The following is a 20759-nucleotide window of genomic DNA, read 5'->3' as shown; positions in this document are numbered from 1 at the left end:
TCCGCTGGGTTCAATCCCTGGTACCATAAACAAAACAAAACAAAAAGAAGAGTTAAAAAACTACTGAAGTAGGTAATCTTTCCCTAAAAGTACAAAATTCTTAATAGACATGAAGTACATTTAAAAAATATGTGAGAATCACTTCTAAAAAGTATTGGAGAGTTCAGTTTTAGTTTCTCCAAAAGTATCTAATTTAAATATAATTGAAGAATGCTATGTGAACCTTAGTTGGATCCAGGTTTGGGATGGGTACAAATCATTAAAAATATTTTGGAACACGGGAATTTAAATATGAACTGAATTTAGATAAAGAGTTTTGTTGCTTTTCTTAGGAATGAGTAAAGGTTAGGGTTAGATACAGATATATCCTTTTTCTTAGTACTTCCTGCTGAAGTACCTGGAGAATTGAAGTACCATGATATCTGTAACTTAGTTTCAAACAGTCCAGAAAAGTGTAGAAAACAAATACAGCAAACTGTTAACAATAACTGAATCTAAATGGAATGTGTATAAACATACATTGCACTGCCCTTGCAATATTTTTGTTATTTTAAAAAATTGCCCCAATAAAAATTTGAAAAATAATAAATAGGATTAAGAGTCTCTAGTACATTATTTGCGTATCAAGAGAATAAAAGCAGTAAACTTTTATCTAAAGAACACATTATCAGACAACGTAAATCAAATGATTTCACATAGTGGTGGCTGGGGTCAACTATGGGGCCAAACACGTATTAAGTGTTAGACTGTGAGCTCAGAGATGCAAGGGACACGGTCTGTGTTTTCCTTTCACTACAATATATCCAGCCAAGTGCTCTAAGAAGTAACTGAAACATGTCATTTTGTTGATTGAAGGGTGAGGTGAATGTAAATATTCTATGCTTATGATGTTCTAACTCCTTTACGTTTATATATCTCATTGTCTTTTGGAAGTTAGAACAAAAATATTTGTATAACTGGTAACTTTGACAACTCTTTATTGTTAATTCAGTGACAATTTTGAATTTCAAGTCAGACATTTTAAAGCCTGAAGTTACATCTAAGCCTACTTTAAAATTTTTATAAAGTGCTCGGCATGCCTGTAATCTCAACCACTCAGGAGGCTGAGGCAGGAGGATGGCAGATATGAGACCAACCTTAGCAACTTGGCGAGACCCTGTCTCAAAAATAAAAAGGGTTGGGGATATAGTTTAGTTGTAGAGCCCTTCTGGTTTCAACCACCCCTACCACAAAACAAAACAAACCCCCCCCCCCAAACGAACAAAAACCAAACCAAACCAAACAACAAAAAAAGTTATTTTAAGCCTGTTTTAGTAGATGTTTATTTCAAAAACAGCCAGATTTTATTATGTAAATTACTTATTTGTGACAAAAATCAAGTGGCTTGTATCCTGAAGGAGACTTCTTTGAAGCTTTAGGATTAAATGATTGACAATTACAAGTGGCTCAAAGTTATTATTTTTATTTTCTCTCAAAATCAGTAGTCATCTATCATTCATTTTCAGAATTAAATTTTTTTTTTTTTGGTGGGGGGGAACCTAGATGTTGAGAAAGGCACCACAGGGGCAGTCCCATCACGCTGTAGCTTTCTAGATTGATTTGCTCTTTTATCTCAAAATGTCACTAAATGCTGACATCTGGCTGGCCATGGTGATATACTTCTACAGTTCCAGCTATTTGGGAGACTGAGGCAAGACTGCTTCAGCCTAGGAGTTTGAGGTCAGCCTAGGCAACATAGCACCACCCCATTCCTTAAAAAAAAAAAAAAAAAAAAAAAAAAAAAGAAAGAAGAAAAATCCTAATATCCTCTAACATTTTTGATAGCTTCATGAAATTATTAGGCTTCTGATCACTACATTCAAGGGCTTTTTCTGAAACATTTGACAATACCCACTGTGCTCTTTTGTGAAACCCTTCACAGGTATCCGGGAAGTATAGTGCTACTTTGAAGAGATAATGGGGATAGTGACAATGGCTAGAAGGGAGGAAGGAGAGGGTAGAGAATCCCTATTTTTTCAAAATGTTTTCTCCCACCTAATCCCTTTTTAGCACTATTTTTCATATTACTCTTAAATGGTTTATTTCTTTTATGTCAATCTTAATCTGATCCTAAAGCTGTTAGGCTTAAAACGAAGTAACCTTATTCAATCGAGAATAAGAGGAGTGTGGGGACCGGTGCGATGTGCTACAAACCCTGGGAATTCCTTTACCTTATTCCTCCAGCAGGCTGAGTCAGTGTGATAGAATGGTAAGTGCTGTACTTGAAGACTTAGGGTGGAGTCCAGGCTTCCTATTTACTTGCTTTCCTGACTCTGGGTAAGTCACATAATTTCTCTGGTTCTCAGCTTCTCTAGTTTTAGAACACCACTGGCTCTAAACAAAGAACTGAGAGATAAGAAAATGATAACCAAATATAGTATGTTGGGAAACATTGCCAGACAGTGACATGAATGGTATACATGTGATATTAATGAGTGAAATTTTTAAAAAATCCATGTATTGTAGCAGGAACTTTAGGAGGAAAGAAAAAGCCATTGTGACTTTTATGAAATCAATGAACCCGGGAAATGAAAAAAGTCTGTGGTGGGGAAACAATTTCTTACTTGGTTGACTGTGAGAAAAATACAAAGCACCAAAGACAACAAAGTTCAGTTACACAGCTTCAAGAGAATAAAAATTGCTTTTATATATTCAAGGGCAACTAAAATACAACAAAAATGAAAATTACCCTGAGGGATTCCAGCAATAGTTTAATAGTTGGAAGACAGCATTATTCTGGAAGATAAAGAATAAAAAAAAAAAAAAATAGTCCTAAAGACCTACTTTTAAAAACTTTATAATCACACTCATAAAAGATAATGTAAACTATATTATTCTTATTTTGGAAATAACTTGTCCCAAATTCATTTTGTGGCATTACTTTAATTGAATTTTATTATTTCATTGTGGACTGCCAAAAGAAAATGGAAACTTGGGCATCTTAGAGACTGGGCATTAAAAATAATTATACATTCATAAAAGAGGAATCCAAATGGCTAGTGATATATGAAAAGGTCCTCAACAGCATTAGTAATTGGGGAAATTCAAGTTAAAACCACAATGTGATACTATTCCACACCCATCAGGCTGACAAAACTGAAAAGGCCTGACAATACCAAGTGTTATGAGGTGTGAAGCAATGGAACTCTTACATGGCTAGACTTAGTGTATCACTTTGGAAGACAATGTGCCATTATTCATTCAAGTTTATGATACACACTCCCAAATATAGGCTATACAGAAACTGATACAGATGTGACAAAATACATAAATATATGAGCAATGTTCACCAAAGCATTTCTAACAGCCTTAAATTGAACAACTCAGATGTCCATCAACAATAGAATGTCTAAACAAACTGTCACATATTGCTACAATGTAACAGCGACATGTAGCAACCAAAATGACCAAATTACAACTGTATGAACAACATATGGATTAGAACAATGTTGAACAAATGTAGCAAGTGTAACAGATTACATACTACATTGTTCTATTTACATAAAGTTCCAAAGAAAGGACAAAAGTAAACCATATATTGCTTAGGGATTTATGCCTGTGATAAAACAAAGAAAAGCAAAGAAAATGATTATCACAAAAGTTAGAATAATGGTTATCTCTAGGAGGGAGGAAGAGTTGTGTTCAGAAGGTCATGGGGTGCTGGGGTGTTGGCAATATTTCATTTTTGACCCGATCGATTGCTTACATGGTGCCTTCTTTGAATTGCCTTATGCATTTAAAGTATATTTCACAATAAAATGCTGAAAGTAATTCATATATTTTCCAGAAAGAAAAGAAATTTCTAGATGATTCAGCTCATGCAGTCTTTGACAATAGAAACCACTCATATGGGATAATAAAACACTGATTAGTTTCTCATAAGAGTCACTTTCAGGAGTAGGAGGTATGAACCCTATACAAATATCCTTTTGTTATATTTAACATAGTATGCAGATCTTTATCATAAATTGATGAACCAGGGAAAGAACTGTTACCTGAACTTCAATTTTTTTTTTTTTTTTGAATTAGCTATCTTTTTACTCCTCTGGCTTAACAGGCAATATAAGGAACTAAAGAGATGCAGAGCAAGTTGGAAATGGATGAACTTCCTCCTCTCCGGTGGCCAGTTCCAGCTGTTTCCTTCTCTTTTCAGGCTGGGGGATGAGGTGGGTGGTTCTTGCCCAGTAAGGTTAGTACAGTTGCTGCTTTATAACTAGATGGCTCAGGGGGCTCCTGACTGCCATTCTGTCCCTCAGTACTAAGGTTTGAAGGTAGAACTATTGACTGTGCAAATAGACAAGGCCTTTGAAAAAACCCATGTGGTGCACACTTTTCTGGAAGTGTTGTCTATTGGGTTGTAAAGCTCTGATGTTTATACGCGTTTCATTCAAAGCTCACAAAGCTTAAACCATGAGGTGTTCAGTTTCACAAAATTCCCTTAAATCTGTGTATTTTACTCCTTTAATTTCTATCAGAGGAGCAAAAGCAAGAAATATTTATTTTGCAACCCAATGAGGTCATCATATATTTATCTGATTCCCTGTGAGTCTTATTTGGAAAGACATTGCAGGTGACTGGGTCATGTAAAGATAGTCAAATGCAGGGTAATTAAGGCTGACTCTTGGGCAGTAGGGTCAGGTGCAACTTTTGAGTCTTTCCTCACATTTGTGGCAACCTCCTCCTCCCCACCTTTGTGCCCAGAATTTTAATGAAATGAGCCCTCCTCCCTGGATTGGACGGGGTGGGACGGGAAGTGAGGGGTGGGGAGTGGGATGGGGTAGAGGGGGGTAGGAATGGGAAAGACAGTAGGATGAACTGGACATACCTTTGCTATGTTCATATATGAATAAATGAACAGTGAAACTCCACATCATGTACAAGAATGGGAAGTTATACTCCATGTATGTATGATAGGTCAAAATATATCCTACTGCCATGTATAACTAATAAGAACAAATTTTTAAAAATGAGCCCCCTTCCCATGTTTTCCAGCAGAATTTTAATAAAAATGAGTGCTTGGGCTCTGCATGCTGGTGAGCTGCTGTAATCCTAGTGGCTAGGAAGGCTAAGGCAGGAGAACTGCAAGTTCAGTTAGCCTCAGCAATTTAGGGAGACCCTAAGCAACATAGCAAGACCCTGTCTCAAAATTAAAAAAAATAAAAAGGGCTGGGTATGTGGCTCAGTGGTTAAGAGCCCCTGGATTCAATCCCTAGTACCCAAAACAAAACAAAACAAAACAAAACAAAACAAACACCAACAAAACCGAGTCCTTGGATTTATCCTTTTAGAAGCTTCCTGGATTCACTGTTTGCATATGATGGTGGCAGTAGTGGCAGAAACTCTGGGCTACCTAATTTATAGTACACTTGCTCTCGCCCCGGCCAGTTAGAAAGACTTGTAACATACATCACCACTGCTTCTAGAGAAGGTAGGGTGTGCCAGGGTTCAGCCAGAGCGGTGGAATCTGTTTCCTTTCATATTACTGATGCTTTAATTTCCTTCTCACTCTACTCAGCAGGACAGGTTCAAGATAGAGTTCTGAGAATTCAGGTTCTTTTATCTTAAATTTTCTTTTCCTTGGGAACTACACTTTAAATTTCCCGAGGTTTTAATTGCCTTTACTGCCCAGCAGAATATCTGTAGTTGCATTGTAGTAGTAATATCTGTTTCACAAGGAAATTGCCTTTGACTTCGACCTGAATTCAGGGCAAAATTTCTTAATGACGGTAAGGGACACTGATCAACAACCAAACCAGCTTTCCAAAAGTTCCTAACCAGAAGCAAGAATGATTCTTGAAATAGAGGCACTACTAAATTCTCCCCTTGAAAAAAGTACAAAATCCCTCAACAATCTGCCGAACCTTTCAATCCTCCCTTCCCCCGCCCCGACAATTCGCCTCCTTTTCCACTGAAGACTCAGGTTGTGACACTGTACTCAAGCCGCACCCCACGCCCGTTTCCTTTTGTGGCTGGAGCAGGGAGGGGGGCGGGAGGGAAGGCGAGGAAAGGACGTATTACAGTTCTCACTTGCATCGTCTCCTCTGTGCCACTCGAGAGAGGCATTCATTCATTCATTCATTAAACATTTGCTCGGTCCGACCACACGTTATCCGGTGCTAGGTCTCACCCCACGCTACGGGAAGGGTGGGGCGCTCGCTCCCTCGAGCAGGTGCAAGGATCCGGCTGCAGGACAACTTCTCGACCAGTTCGGTTTTTCCAGGGACCGTCTGGGCCAAATGCCTCACCTTCGGGTGCTGCGCGCCGGAGTCTGGTCGCGCGGGCCTGGGCCTCCTCTTTGCTCCCAAAGGAGCAGTCCCCACCTGCCCTGGAGGAAACCGCTACAGAGCAGGCTCTTCCCGCCGCCCTCGGGTCAGGGGTAAGATCAGGCAGCAGCTTAGGCTCGACTGGGCTCCTCCCCTTCCTCTCCTCAGTTCTGACGCGGTCGTAGAGGCGGTGGCGGCCGCGGCGGCGGCAGCAGCGAGTCCCGCGGCCCGGGGCGCACCCACCCGCTCGCGGATCCTCGACTTCCTCTTCCCTCGAAGCGTCATCAGAGCGCGCCAGAGTCGCCCAGGGCTGGGTGGTAGGACGGGGGGGGAAAAAAAAAAAGGCCAGCGGTGGAAGCCTCAGAGCGGAAAGAAAAGGGCGGGGGGAAGGAGAGCGGTTGCTAGGTGACTTGCGTCATCAGCAGGCGCCGCTCTCCTCCCGCCCCTCTCTCTGGAGTGAGGCGAGAGCCCCGCACAGAGCGAGCGAGACAGCGAGCTGAGCTCGGGCGCTACCGCCACCGCCCGCCGAGAGAGTGAGAGCGAGGGAGCATCCAAGAGACCCAGCCCCCGTGCATTGGCCACCGCCGAGACCCTCCGCCCCAACCTGGGCCAGTGGGAGCCGCGGCCGCCCTTCTCTCCCCCCCTCACCTTCCCGGCCGGCAGCGGCGGCTGCACACGCCGGAGCGGGAGCCAGAGCCAGGAGCCGGAGCCGGAGCCGGAGCCGGAGCCGGCGGCTAGGGGGCAGGGAGGCGGCCACCGCGGGCCGGGACTGGACTGAGTAGCTGCTTCCGCGGTGAGAGGACGCTGAGGAGGGGCTGGGATTTCTGCCTCGTCCGGGGCGTGGGGCGAAGGACCCCCAAGGTGTAGGGAGGGGGGTCCCAGCCGCAGCGACACATGCGGGAGCCGGGAGCGGGGGCGGCGCCGAGCGGAGCCGGCCGGGTCCCCTGCCTCACCGCCGCCTCGGCCACCCTCCCGGGGCCGTAGCATCTCGCCCGGGAGTGTATGAGCCGGGGCCCCAAGCTCGGCAGCCACCCCCCGCCCGGGGGGGCGGGGACCCCAATGTGAAGCGGCGGCTGGGGTGGCGGGGAGAGCAGGACCCGCGCCGCGGTCCCTTCCTTACCGTCCCCCCTCCCCTCAGCCCCCTCGGGGGGTCTTCTCCCTTGGCCAGTCGCCGGCCCCCCGGCTCCTCGGCAGGACTCCGGGAGTTCTTAGAGCCCCCTCCCCCGCCCCAGCCCCGAGGGCGGCGGGGCCGGGGGGGACCCGGGGGGCCGGCCGCAGCCTCCGCCCAGAGGAAACTTTACAAAAACAAAATCGTGACTGTCCCGGGACAAGTGGCCCTGGACGGGCAGAAGCCACAGCCTGAAGAGACCCCAGGAAGAGGAAAAGAGGAGGTGAGCGGGGCCGCCGCCTCCTCTTCCCCGGCAGCGCGGAAGAGACCCGGGTGGCCGCCTGGTTGAGCGACACTAGCACCACTTCTTCTCAGTTGCGCGACGGAGCCTTCCGCAGCTGCTGCCTCAGTCCGAAGGAGGAAGGGAACCAACCCACTTTCTCAGCGCCGGCTCCTCTCTAAAGCGTGAGTGGCCGGGAGAGGGAAATGAGGGCTAGAAAGCGGGAGCATGCTGGCAAGCGCTGGGTTCTGGAGTTTCGCTGATGTTTTCCAGGAGTGCTGGGAGTGTATAGATGACAAGGTTTTAAGGACCTTTATTTCTCGGCAGGGAGAGGATATATGTCTTCAGTGTTTGGTAACCTTTTAACTTGCAGGAGTTGTGCAAGTATACAGGTTGCTCTTAGAGGAGTTCTTATCTCCAGAGTGGATACTTGCACCTTTCTGGCCAGTAATTGGCAAAAGGAAATTGAGGAAGCCCGAGCCTTATGTGCACACAAAGGATATCTCTGTAATATACCTTTTCCTGGTAGACTGGCTGTGATACAGCAGCGCTGCATTTTTTGTTTCTGGGGAATGCTTATGAATTTCCCAGTGGGAACCACTTATTGAATGGACCCTGAAAGTAAAATTTCTTGCCTTTCCTTTAGTCTTCACGAAAGGAAGACTGATTGTCATTTTAGTACCTATTGGTACAGGAGGTTGTTTCCTTCTCATTTCCTGAGTCAATTCCTGTGTGCAAGGACACTGTAACAGATTTCTCTTGCTAAGAAATTCAGAGTTCTTATGAATCACACCTTACTTGGGGAGAGCACCTACTGCATTAACTATTTTATAACAGTTGCATTTTTCCCTTTGCCCAAATGCTTAAAAAAAAAAAAAAAAAAGAAAGAAAGAACTTGGGAGAATGACTTTATCTTTACTTTTCTATCAATTTAGGAGAAACTTTTGATACTTGATTCTTTCCAGAATGACCTTTTCTATTATTTTAAAATTGAAGTCTGTAGAACCTGTGAGTTGTATTTGGTTATCTTCTCAGAGTGTCAAATAAGAGATGCATAAAATAATTAACATTTCATATGTTATATGGACCTTAAAAGTTAAACCTGGAGTGGAATTTTATTTTGTATGGCACAGGCAGTACTAGGCTAAGACCAAGCATTCTGGTCCATCTGCTCAACTAACTGTGGACTTGCTCTCTGGAGCCACTGCTTGAGATGCTTTGTAGGAATGAATGAATGTAAACCTGGGGTTACCTATCCTAATTTCTTGGTTCAGGATCGTGATTAAATGATTTAAAAGTTTCTCAAACTTAATATTTTGATCCTATTTTTTTTCTCTTTTGAAGTAATGAGTTCTGCAAGGTTATTAGCTCTTTATTATGTGATTATTCATTTACTTATCTCAAAGCTGTCTTCTATAAAATTCCAAGACACATTCAGAGTTTGTGTTTTTAGAAATGCTAGAAGAGTCCGAGTTTATCTTTTCCTGGTTTTAAAGATTTTGATTATTCCTTTTTACTATAATCTTTCCCAACTCTGTTTTAGGATAATTTCTTCCATTTCTTTGACCACTTGTCTCCTTTGGAACTTCATCAGTTTTGTTTTTCTTAAGGTGCCTTGTTCTTCTTATGCTTTTTGTAAGGAACCTTAAATTCTTTTATGTTAAATGGGAACTGACATGAAAATATTGAATGGTGGGTGTAAGGTTAGATTTAGAATCAAACAAATACTTTTGGATCTGTTACCTTATTTTGTGACCTTGAGAAAGTTCTGTATTCAGTTTTCCATAATGATGATGAACAGAAATGTAGTCTTGCATAGGCTGATTTTTGGGAAGGAGGGGAAAATGAGCCCCAAACTGCTTACTAATGGTAGCACCTACTTTATTACTTGACTTTAGATTGGTTAAAAATTATAAGCTTTTATTGTATATCTGGATAAAACTGACAAAGTATTAGGGTGTTCCTGTCTTTGAGGTGCTTTTACTTATGAGTGTCAGAGGCAATCAAATACAAATTGCACAAAACTGAAGGAATATGGGAATGGACAATATTAATTAAGACCACTATATGCCAGATACCATGTATAGTACCTTATATCTTCGAATGAATTTGTAGTTTTCATGAAGGAAATGTTGGTTTTGGACTACACAAAACTAATTGGCGTGTCTGAATCAAATCTGGGAGGGTCTCTTTCAGGAAAGAGACAAGATAAGACTTTTGGAATTGGAATGTATAAGGGACAGATCTAGGTATTAAGGACGTGAACTTGATGGCAGTACCTACAGAGGGAGGTTGTTGAATAGGGTTAAGATGAATTTGTTTGTGTAAGTGCATGGTTACAGTGCAAAGAAGCAATTGAGGACAGTGTTCCTGAGAGAGTAGTTTCAGATGGTTGGGGAGAGATTACATTTTAGGCCAAAGGTAGTGTGCCTGGATTAGGATTTTGTTTTTTCTAGGAAACGTTTTTGTATTGTGGTTATGAAGATGCTATGCAGAAGGAGTGAAAAAGATGTAACCAGTGTTTCAGTATGGTATTAGTGATTTGTCATAAGAAAGAATTTGGAAACAGGGCAGTAGACTTTGTTTTGGATGTTAAATTTTGGATTAAGAGTTGGATACTAAGATAATTTCAAGTCAGCAAAATAGTTTACCAGATGATATACCAACAAGATGGAGTTTGGAGTCATTTTCAAAGCATTTAGGTTTCTGAGAGTGCTAATGGAAAGTGAAGAGCTGAAAAATGGGTGTTTTATTTGCGGGGTTGTGGGAGGATCTGTGTTAGAATAAGCAAAGATATAGTAAGAACTGAGAAAGGATGAGGCTGTTCCTGAAAGAGATGTTTTTAAAAGTAGTTGAAAAGAGGAGCAGTCTTTAAATACATGGTTACCAGTTTAGTCCAAAGGTATATGATTCTGTATTTTTGAAACAGCTACAAGTTTTTAGTAGATTTTGTAGGTCCCTTGAGATTATGTTCAGAAGAATACATAGGATATCATGGTTAAGGAACTTATAAAAGAAAGGACAGATATGTTTATTCGAATTCGTGTTTTGAAAGTTTGCCCTGCATTATTATTATTAAGTTTGGTCTTACTACCATGAAATGGGGCTAAAAATAGCTGACAGAGAACCGCTGCTTCCCTTGCTTGCAGTTGGTGTGCGTCTTTGTGTCCCATACAATGGAGGGGATATCCCTGTGTTGGCACAGCGAGTGCTGAAAAATTTTTTTTTAGCCTTTTTATAAAAAACAAACAACTTGGCACTTAAAAATAATCAGACTTCTTTGTCGCTAACATTTGGTGTTGACTTTACCAAAGATTAAGCTAATGAGTAGAAATATATATTCAAACTTTCTTGTGTTCCTTAGTTTTGAATTCAGCACCTTCCAAGAGCTTCTTGGGCTTCTTAAGAGTATCAGTTGGCAGAAACCTCTTGAGAAGAGGTATTTATTTGTACAGGGAGATATGGTGAAAATGATTCTAGGATAAGAGTGTAGGGGTTGAAATATATGCAATGTTCTCCTCTCTCTATCTCCACTTTCCACAGCATTACACATGCAGATGAAACTGATGAGTGGATTTTGTCTATCTATCTATCTACCTATCTATCTTTCTCTCTCTCTCTCTCCTCTCTCTCTCTCTCTCTCTCTCTCTCTCTCTCTCCCCCTCTCTCCCTCTCTCCCTCTTCCTCTCTCCCTCCTTCCCTTTCATGTGGTGTTCTGGTGGTGGGTGTGGAGGTAGGGGTGAATCCAGGATCTTGCATATTCTAGGCAAGTGCTCTGCCACTGAACCACCACCCTAGACCTTTTTAAAATTTTGTTTGGAGACAGGGTCTTTTTAAGTTGCTCAGGCAGTCAGTTTTCAAACCTGAGATCATCCTTCTTTAGCCTCCCCAGTAACTGGGTTTATAGGTGTAGGCCACTACACCCTGTAAAAGACAGCCTTTCATGATTAACATAATTTACTAATAAATACAGAGTGCTTTTACTAATAAAGATGGGACTCTGATAATAGAGTGATAGTTTCCATATACTTTGCTTGTTAACTTTGAGATTAATATGAGATGATTTAGAGACCTCGAAGGGTCTGGTCTTAGCACCAGATGACCCCAAAGTCTATGTGTAGGAGAGCATCAGCCTGCGTCATTGTAGTTTTAACGATGGTTCTTGGAGAAGTCGTGTAGAAGAAGGGTTGGCGAACTTTTTCTTTGCAAAGGGCCAGTTATATTTTAAGTTTTATGGGTCACTCATTCTCTGTCACAGTTTTCAGCTCTGCTCTTGGAGTGAGGAAGCAGCCATAGACAATATGGAAGTGAATGTGTGATTTTGCTCTGATGAAATCTTGTACATAAAAACAAGAAGTAAATTGGATTTGGCCTGTAAGGTTGTACTTTACAGACCCTGGTATACATGACTTCCAGATTTACCAATGTAAGGTCTGAGCTTTACACTGCAGAGCTGGGACTGGGCTATTTTAGGGGATCTCTGTTTTCTAGATGAGATATCCTCCTGGATGTCTTATTCTACATAGTGTCTTACTGTTCAAAGTATGTTTGTCTTCCTAATTATGAAAACTATGGATTAAGGGGCACGTGTGATGCCATCTATAAAGGAATGCAGCTAAAAAGTAGGGTCCTTCTGCATTTTATTCAAAGATGCCATAATTGGCCTGTAATGATATACGGGTTTTGTATCATGGCCTAAGGTATCTGTGAAGAAGCTTATGGGCATGCTTTTGAAAGGTTCTGAAAATAAATTGTAAAGCATTTACTTTGAATATAAAATTAAAAGCATTTATGGTTGGGTTGAATCAGATAAAATATTAGTCAAATTATAAGAACATTAAGGTTTAAAACTTCTATCTCTTAAAGTCTTAATCTCTTGAATGACTAATTCACTGTGTGAAATTATTGGTTCCAGTTATTTTTGCTTTGTTAATTTCAAGTAGTATTATGTCTTAACAAGTCACTTAAATCATTTAAATGTGTACTTTAAACAGCTTTGCTTATATTCTTAAGGATGAATGTATCTTAAATATATTGTGTAGAAAGGACAATTCACTTTAATTTTTACATTGTAGCTAATATAAAAACATTTGTTTCATATGTCAACAAATACCTGTATTGGATGATGGCATATTTTCTCTGGCTTCATAAATCTTATCTTAGGATTCCTCTTTTTATTGCAGGGAAGGAGACTACTATTGCAATAGAGATTTCTTTTTAGTTAGTTTAAAAATCTGTTTTTACTTTACAGTAGTGTAGTCATCCCTTTGTATCTGTGGAGAATTGATTCCAGGACCCCTGTGGATACCAAAATCTGAGGATACCTAAATCCCTTATATAAAGAATTGGTGTTTGTGTATAACTATAAACATCCTTCTATATACTTTTTATTTTATTTTTTGGTACCAGGGATTGAAGCCAGGGATGCTTAACCACTGAGCCATATCCTCAGCCCTTTTCATTTTTTACTTTGAGACAGGGTCTCATTAAGTTACTTAGGCCCTTGCTGAGTTGCTGAGACTGCTTTGAATTTGTGATCCTCCTGCCTCAACCTCCTGAGCCACCTTCTTCTGTATACCTAAATCATCTTTGGATTACTCATAGTACTCAATACAAATGCCATGTAAATAATTGTTTTACTGTATTGTGTAGGGAATAAGAAGAAAAAAGATCTGGACACCTTCAGTACATATGCGCTTTTTTCCCCCCAGATATTTTTCATCTGCATGTAGTCATATCAGCAGATGTGGAACTCACAGATAGGGAGGGCCACTATATTTCTATAGGCATACTTAGAACTTCAATTTCTCTTCTTTCCTTTAAAATATATATATTCTGACAATTTTAGTATACCTTTTGTGTAGTCACTGTAAAGTTGGCTTCCTATTCTTTTGGTGAAAATTATTATCTTGTTCTAAAAATCTTTTAAATTTTTGTCTTTTCAAGTGATTTTATCATTTTCTCAAGCCTGTAGTTGGTCAGCAACTTAAAAAACACAAGGTGTTCATCTGTTATCTGCAAATATTCCAAATTGAAATACTCTATTCAGTGATACTTTCAGTATACCAGGGGGAAATGGATGGTGTATTATCCACCCCCACCTCCCACAGCAGAATTTTTATTATTAATAGATGAGTAAAGTTGCTTTCAAATAATGAACTCTTGATATTAAATTCTTCTATTTTGAGTCTTTTTTTTCCCCATAAAGTAAAAACTAATCTTATACCTTAATGTACTTTTAGGTTTTTATTACTTTCTGATGATACCCATTGATACCTTCATACCTTTCGCATCATGTTTAAATGGAGTGTTATTTCCTAAATGTATATGATATACAATTGGATATATATTTTCTAGTAATTACATTTTTACAAACAAATATATTAAAATTTCATCCTGTTACACCTTCAGATTTGTGAAATATTTGAGGGAACATCTACAGTTTCCACTGGGTATTTCACTTGAATCTTTGAATTGCAACATAATGTAAAACAAATTTTTCTAAAATGTTTCTTTAAAAATTTTGAGCAACATATGATTTCTCTATAACAGTAAGTTAATACAAGAATGTATGAAAATCCATGGAGGTAGTTGAAAAAGAAAAATAAACAAAAATGCACAGGAGACCTTATTGTTTGAATATCTTATCTTTTGTTCTTTCCCCATCAGACCTGAGGGACAGCTAGTGGATCAGTCAGATATTGTGCAGTTTCTGTTGCTATGCTGTGTCGCCTCTGCCCTTTCCAACTGAAATACAGCTACTGGAAATCTGGGTGGCTCTTGAAAGGAGGTAGCACTTTTTTCCTCTGTATTGTGTGTGTGTATGTTTCTGTATCTAGTGTATTTTGCTAGATGCTTTCCTCTGTATGACTGGAATTTAGGAAATATTAAAAGAGTGCAAAATATTTTTAATGTTGCTAGACTTTTCTCTGAAAAGATCGCCATAGAATATGATACTTACTATATTTTCTTCTGGCTCTTTCATTTCACAGTGTCTTGAATGAATTCATTAAAATATAATGACAGTATCATACATGAAGTCTCAAGGCAAATTACGGGCTTTGAAAGAATGCATGTAGTTTATCAGTCTTTTAAGATGGCGTGTTTTTAGGACCATACCTTTGCATCATGTATTAGTCAGCCTAGCATTGCTGTGACCAAAATACCTGACAAGAACAAATTAGAGGAAGAAAAGTTTATTTTGGCTCATGGTTTCGGTGGTCTGCCGACTCTATTACTTTGGGCCGGAGGTGAGGCAGAGCACCATACGTGGAAGAACATGGCAGAGGAAAATGCTCACCTCACGGCCACCAGGAAAAGAGAATGGGGGGAAGTAACTGCAGGGAGGATGCACCCTTCCAGGGCACACCCCCTGTGACCTATGTCCTTCAGCCATGCCCTGCATGTCTACAGTTACCACCCAGTTAGCCCATGCAAACTGGGATGGACTCGTTAGGTTACAACTCTCATAATCCAATGACTTTACCTCTGAGCATTCCTGTGTTAACACAGGAACTTTCAGGCAACACCTCGTATCCAAACTTTAACACATGGCATCCTGTAGGAGTTACTTCACCAAAAATAGTACTCATAACTACCCAGTGGTTGAAAAACATGTGTACCTGGAGTCACCAACAGGTTGCTAATTCATGTCTCGTTTACCTTTATAAAATACATTCATGTTTTCAAGGCAAAAGACAAGCTACTGACCCTATAATTAACATTTTTGTTAAAAGTCTTAAAAACTAGAGTATTGATACAACTGTTGTTGTCTTCATAGAAAGGAAATACTGATTTGAACAAAACTGAACTTTGAATTCATTTCCAAAGACCTCAGTTATGCAGGGACCAGAAAGGAGTCATTTTTAATAATTAGAGATTATTTTTGATAGTGAGTGTGGTTTAAATTGCCCATTTGGAAATATCAGAATATAATTCAGCTTTCAACTCTTTTAAATTGTCCATCTCTTTAACCTTTGAAAATAAAAAACTTTAAAAAAAACATGAAGTCAAATAGAATTTTTAACTGTGTCATTTGTTTTTCAAATTAGGATTGACAATTTTATTTAGGTGATCATTGTTTAACTATTTAATTTTAGTTTTCTTTTTTCATAAAATGATTAGTTTTTTTTTTTTTTTTTAATGTTCCCTGTTTTTGCTTAGTTTTTTTTTCTTAAAACCTGGTACAGTGTTTTATATTCCAAGACAAAGAATAAATGCTTCTTGATTGTTTCTGTATTTGGACAGTATTTCTGTTTTGAGAACAGTTCGGCTATACCTTCATAGTTTGTTTTATTTAATAGAACTGTAGATTTTAAAAATAAGTATTTTAAAATCCATAGGCAAGAAAAAAATGATTGAAATATATTTGTTAGAATTGAAATTGAAATATATTTGTTAGAATATATTTGTTAGAATTGATTATCTTTGTTCTCTAACTTCTTTTAAAGCAAGTTGGTGGAAATGCAGAAACTAGGTTGGTTTATCTGCTAGTGAATCTCTGGTTAGGTGGTTAATTTAATGAATATTCGTTTTTAAAAAATTTCAATATTTTATATATATTTTGTTTGTCACAATTATAGGTAGGTGTCTAAGAATCTTTCCATTTCAGAATTTTAAAAAAGGATTTTATAATTATGAATAGATTACTTAATAGAAGGAGAGAAGAGCCATGTGCTTGATTTCCTTTTGTTTATTTATTATGTATGTAATATCAGAAAGTTATATAGCTAAATATTTGGGTCATTGGTTTTCTTTTGCTTGTTTGGTGGTCTCTTAACTATACTGTGAATTTGCTGATAAAATAAGTGGGGGGATTTTTTTTTTTTTTTTGTACCACAGATTGAACTCAAGGGGCTCTTGATCATTGAGCCACATCCCCAGCCCTATTTTGTATTTTATTTAGAGACATGGTCTCACTGAGTTGCTTAGCACCTCACTTTTGCTGAGACTGGCTTTGAATTCAAAATCCTCCTGGCTCAGTCTCCTGAGCTGCTGGGATTATAGGTGTGCACCACTGCACCCAACCTTTGGGGGGATCTTTTTTATCCTGTGTTACCAAGGTAGAGTCCCCCCCCTCCCCCCATTAGAGAAATATAAAATTTTACTATATAGAAATTTTGAGTAGGAAATATAAAATTTCAAATTTGTTATAAAGGTCATCCAGTAGGAGGGGAGAGACTCTCAGAGCAAAGGAGGGAAGGATGAAGAAGCTGATAACCAGGGAGAATGGCTCCTGAAGTTTTGAGGTCAGTCTTAGTCAGAGGTCACACCCTGTTATTTCTTTAGGTTGTGGACATGGGGTGTTACCACTTGTTATCTACTACCCTTTGAAATGTTGATTATACGATTGATTCTTGTTCATAACTTTTCAACATCTGGATTCTTTAAAACATTGAACTTTGTATGGGATAATCACTGTATCCTAGGGTGGGAAAATTTCCTGTTCTTGATGGGAGAAGGGATGAACAAGGGGTTTTTGATTTATAGTGGAGTTTCTCTTTTGTTTTGTTGACCTTATTTCCCTAGCTTTGCCTTAGAGGGATGTTTCTAATTCTGTTATGGGACATGGTAGCTGAAAGGCAAGCTTTAGAGTTGATAGACCCAGGTTCCACCTCTGCTGCTTTGTGACCTTGGACAAGTTATTTATTTGTGTGTGTTTCCTATAAAACTGGGAGGATAATAATAGTACCTACCTCCCTCATAGGGTAATTAAGAGGATTGAGTGAGATAATGCAGGTAAGCCTTTAGCACAATAACTGGCTTAGCGCTTAGTAAATAGTAGCTGCTGCAATGATAATAAAGAAATATTGTAGTAGTAAGTTACTGTTATTTCTGCAAGGTTGCTGATTTTCTTTTTTTTAAGCTGAAGGCATTTTGTGATCTTTGCTCCTGAATGTGTCTGTATTTTGAATACTGCCCTAATTCAGCTGAAGATATTTACTGAACAATTACTATGCTAGGCATTGATCTGAGTGAACAGAACATAAAAATACCTGCTTGTCTTAAACTTAACACTCTGGTTGACAGAAACAATACACAAAACAAGTCAAAACAGATGTTCTATCACTTAGCTGATGAAATTTGGTTGTTGGACTTTGTATGTTGAAGCTGCTTTTAATCAACTCTACTAGTCTACACTTTAAATCTTTTTTTCTTTGTTTCTGTTGCTATGTTTTAGTGTGTTTGGTGGCAGGAGTCTTATAGTCTCCACCACTTCCTTGACTTACTCCTTACATTGACTGGCTCAAAACTTTCCTTTAGTCCACAAAACTTGTGTTCCATTGTACCCAGAAAGGATACTTCTCCCAAACTTCTCACCTTTGACTCATCCTTTTTTTTTTTTTTTTTAAGTATATATCTAATTTAAAGAGGGGATATTCTAAAAACTTTTCAAGGTGTATTACCTGACTAATCTAGCTGTATACTTTTCCCATTTTGTGTTTCCTTCCCTCTAAGTATTAACAACAGATATTTATCTTTCTTAATCTCCTTAAAATACATTTAACTTAAATTAGGAACCTTTTTAGATTGGGAATCACTTTGCTATTTCTCATTTGAAGAGAAAAAAAAAAAAAATACCTGTCTCCCAGGGATGTTGTGAGATTTCAAAGAGATAAAGCATGAAAAGGTTCTGTAGCCAGACCCTTAACAGATAGTAGTTTCCTTTTCTTTGAGCCACTTTAGTACCGGGCAGTCCGTGCTTAAAGAATGCTTGTTAATTTATCCTGAGTTGAGTTTGGGAGATTTTAAATTTCACTTCCACTCTATGAATAGTTTTAGTTTTTACTTTGAGATAAGATTTGAATATTACTTTTGCAATATCACATGTTAAATGCTAAGATATTAGAATCGGCGTAACAATGCTTAGGAGCAGGAACTCAAGCCACCATTATATGGATTAAAATACAGATTACCATAATTTACTGTGACCTTTGGCAAGCAATTTTTCTGTCTCAGTTTATCTGTAAGATGGGGAAAATAATATCTACTGTGTTAGGATTAAATGAAATGAAAAATGAGAAGCACAGAACAGTGCCTGGTACATAATAATCTATAACTATCCCCAGGTAATATTTGGCAATATTTAGAAATATTTTTGATGGTTACTACTACAGGGAGGAGGAGAAAGGGAAGGATACTACTGGTAGTGAGTAGAGATCAGGTATAAACAATGAGTAGGACAATACCCCAAACAAAGAATTATCTCATCCAAAATTTCAGTAGTGCCAAGATTGTGAAACCCTGTTGTTTGCAGTTAACTCTGTTTCTCATTTGGATATCTTCTTATTGTATAAGGTACTTCATCAGTTAGATTCTGTGAATGCTGATTATTTTCTTTAAAAATTTTTTTTAGTTGTAGGTGAACATAATACCTTTAATTAATTAATTAATTAATTAATTAATTTTTATGTGCTGTTGAGGCTCGAACTTAGTGCCTCAAATGTGCTAGACAAGTCCTGTACCACTGGACCACAACCCTAGTTCATGAATGATAAATTATTGATAATGATAAGTCATGGACATGGATAGGCCATATAACTTTTTGGGGGGGGGGCAGGTACCGGGGATTGAACTCAGGAGCATGCAACCCCAGCCCTATTTTGTATTTTATTTAGAGATACACTGAGTTGCTTAGTGCCTCACTTTAGCTGAGGCTGGTTTTGAACTCTCAGTCCTCCTGCCTCAGACTCTGGGGCTGCTGGGATTATAGGCATGTGCCACTATGCCTGACTGGATAGGCCATATTTAACATTGATTCTTAAAGACATCTGTATAGGAAAATGAATAGATGTCATTTTTTAAAATAGCTTATACTGCAGTTTCTTTAAAAGTAATTTTAAAAGAACTTAACCTTTTATAGAAACTGGGAAAGGGTTCCACATGGATTTTACTAATTAAATTCCTTTGTGTGTGTATTTGTGTATGTGTATGTATGTGGTACTGGGGATTGAACTCAGGGCTTATGCATGGTAGGCAAGCAGTTTACTATTGAGCTATATCTCCATTCCTAATTTAATTTTTTAATTGGCAAACTATTCTTGTAAAAAGTATATCAAGAATAGAGGACTGTGAGATGTGAGTGTTAGAATGTATATTTATAAAGTTAAAGGTACACTGAAAGGAAAAGCAGATAGAAAGGTTAATGGGATCATGAATTGGGGGAACTTTGGATCATTTCTGATCTCTTTCTCTTCCCATGTGTTTTATTACCTACCAAGTCGAGGACTTTTTTTTACTTAGGAACTTGTTTTTCTGTCTACTATTTTTTTTTTTTCTCACTGTTAAATTGAACTTTGTTATTCCCTGTCCATTTCAGGAGTCTTTTAATTGATTTCCTTGCTTCTCTCCTTTCTCTGCATTTCCAGAAGTATTGACTCTTTGCTGGTAGCCTTTCTAGATCCAGTGTACCAGTCAAACCTCCTTCCACTATTCCTGTTTTCTAGGAGAGAGTTGAGCCCTAATGCCCTAAGGCTATAATTGGACTTAACTAAAATTTATCCTCTACATGGTATTATGTGGATAATTGGGGAAACAGTCATTCATATGATTTTCTGTCTTTGGTGGTTCACATGATTTCCTTCATTTGTATTCAAACACTGTTTTCTCCTTGTAGATATAGCACATATATATTTTATAATAATGTGTGTATATGTCTGTATATACTGTCATCCTTCAATATCTGTGGGAGATTGGTTCCACTGGATACCAAAGTCTGTAGATGCTAAAGTCCTTCCTATAAAATGGAGCAGAATTTGCATATAACTCATATATACCCTTCTGAATACTTTCAGATATCTCTAGATTATTTATAGCTAATATAATGTAAATGTTATATAAATAATGGTTATACAATATTGTTCAGGAGTGATAAGAAGAAAAAGTTTGTACATGAAGCAACTTTTTTTTTTAAATTTAGAACTTCTTCTTTCTTTCTTTTTTTTTTTTTTTTTTTTTTTTTTTTTTTGGTGGTTCTGGGAATTGAACCTAGGGGTATACTTCACCACTGGGCCATCCCCATCCATTTTTTAAATTTTATTTTGAGAAGAGGGTCTTGCTAAGTTCCCAG

The 20759-nt window shown here is 38.8% G+C and overlaps 1 protein-coding gene across 3 annotated transcripts in view; it reads left to right on the top strand.

Moving 5' to 3' along the window:
• Positions 1 to 6681: 6681 nt before the first annotated feature.
• The window catches only part of Fbxw7 (F-box and WD repeat domain containing 7), a 190628-nt gene continuing 176550 nt past the window's right edge, over positions 6682 to 20759 (top strand). For all 3 annotated transcript variants that reach the window (XM_047566554.1, XM_047566550.1, XM_047566553.1), the window contains exon 1: positions 6682 to 7875. The gene's annotated coding sequence lies outside the window, so the exon portion shown is untranslated. The remainder of the gene's footprint in view (positions 7876 to 20759) is intronic.

The sequence above is a fragment of the Sciurus carolinensis genome, chromosome 10 (genome assembly GCF_902686445.1).
Source record: "Sciurus carolinensis chromosome 10, mSciCar1.2, whole genome shotgun sequence".
NCBI classification, from domain to species: domain Eukaryota; kingdom Metazoa; phylum Chordata; class Mammalia; order Rodentia; family Sciuridae; genus Sciurus; species Sciurus carolinensis.
This window is presented reverse-complemented; position numbering and strand designations above follow the sequence as displayed.